The following is an 872-nucleotide window of genomic DNA, read 5'->3' on the forward strand; positions in this document are numbered from 1 at the left end:
TTAATGTTTACTTCTCACCTCGATTACTTTCAGACTTTTCCTTGCCCCCCCCCCCCCCACCCCCACACACACACACACTCTTTGTGTACCACTTGGGAGTGGTCACATAATAACCAAATAAGTTAAATACATTGATCAAGGTCTTCCTTTCCTTTTTTCTACTGTGTTTGGTGCAGATTATTGTGTCACTTTTGGACGTTCAGCACATTGCCTGCTCTGTTGGCTGTTCTGGTGCCAGGATGACCCTTAGTGACCCTTTTTGTCCCCCCCCCCCCCCCCCCCCACCTTTGTTCAGGTGGAGCTCCGAGCACAAATAACTAGATTGTTCCAGGAGCCACCTTGACAAAAGATCTGCTAATAATGGCAAGAAATAAAAGTGCAAAAAATGCAAACTTTTATGTTGGCCACTTTGGGTCTTCTTCAGTGGGAATGTACCGGCTTCCACAGCCCCAGTCGAAACACACAGGACGCATGACGTATCACAGACACTATTTATTTATCTGCACATTGATGTTATCACTTAATGTATGCTTTTTGGCAACAATTGTCAATTATGTTCAGCAGTCATCCAATGTATTCAACTGGGTGTGATGAAATAAGATGATTAAAGCTCACAAACCCCGTCTACACCCATTTAATCACAACAAAAGGATTCAAAAGAACCTATTTTTTTCTTCACTTCGACCACATTGATTTCATCTGAACTCATCCAGTTCAGTGATCACTGCTTCACAATGTTTTACCATTTTTAATGGCAAAAAAGATTACAACGGCTAAATGTGATAGCATGTAGACCAGAATAATTAGGCCATTCTGAATGAAATGCTTTTAGTGAACATCAGAGGCTGAATTTCCCAATCTTTGTAGCTGCA

The 872-nt window shown here is 41.7% G+C and overlaps 1 protein-coding gene across 1 annotated transcript in view; it reads right to left on the reverse strand.

The window, feature by feature from the left end:
• Positions 1 to 479: 479 nt before the first annotated feature.
• Positions 480 to 872, reverse strand: part of stum (stum, mechanosensory transduction mediator homolog) — an 18816-nt gene continuing 18423 nt past the window's right edge. The window contains exon 3 of the mRNA XM_076272329.1: positions 480 to 872. This exon is cut by the window's right edge and continues 1108 nt beyond it. The gene's annotated coding sequence lies outside the window, so the exon portion shown is untranslated.

The sequence above is a fragment of the Alosa pseudoharengus genome, unplaced genomic scaffold, assembly GCF_046254945.1.
Source record: "Alosa pseudoharengus isolate Yale_2024_CS ecotype anadromous, Long Island Sound unplaced genomic scaffold, YU_APseudo_1.1 YU_APseudo_1.1_scf_7, whole genome shotgun sequence".
Classification (NCBI taxonomy): Eukaryota; Metazoa; Chordata; class Actinopteri; order Clupeiformes; family Clupeidae; genus Alosa; species Alosa pseudoharengus.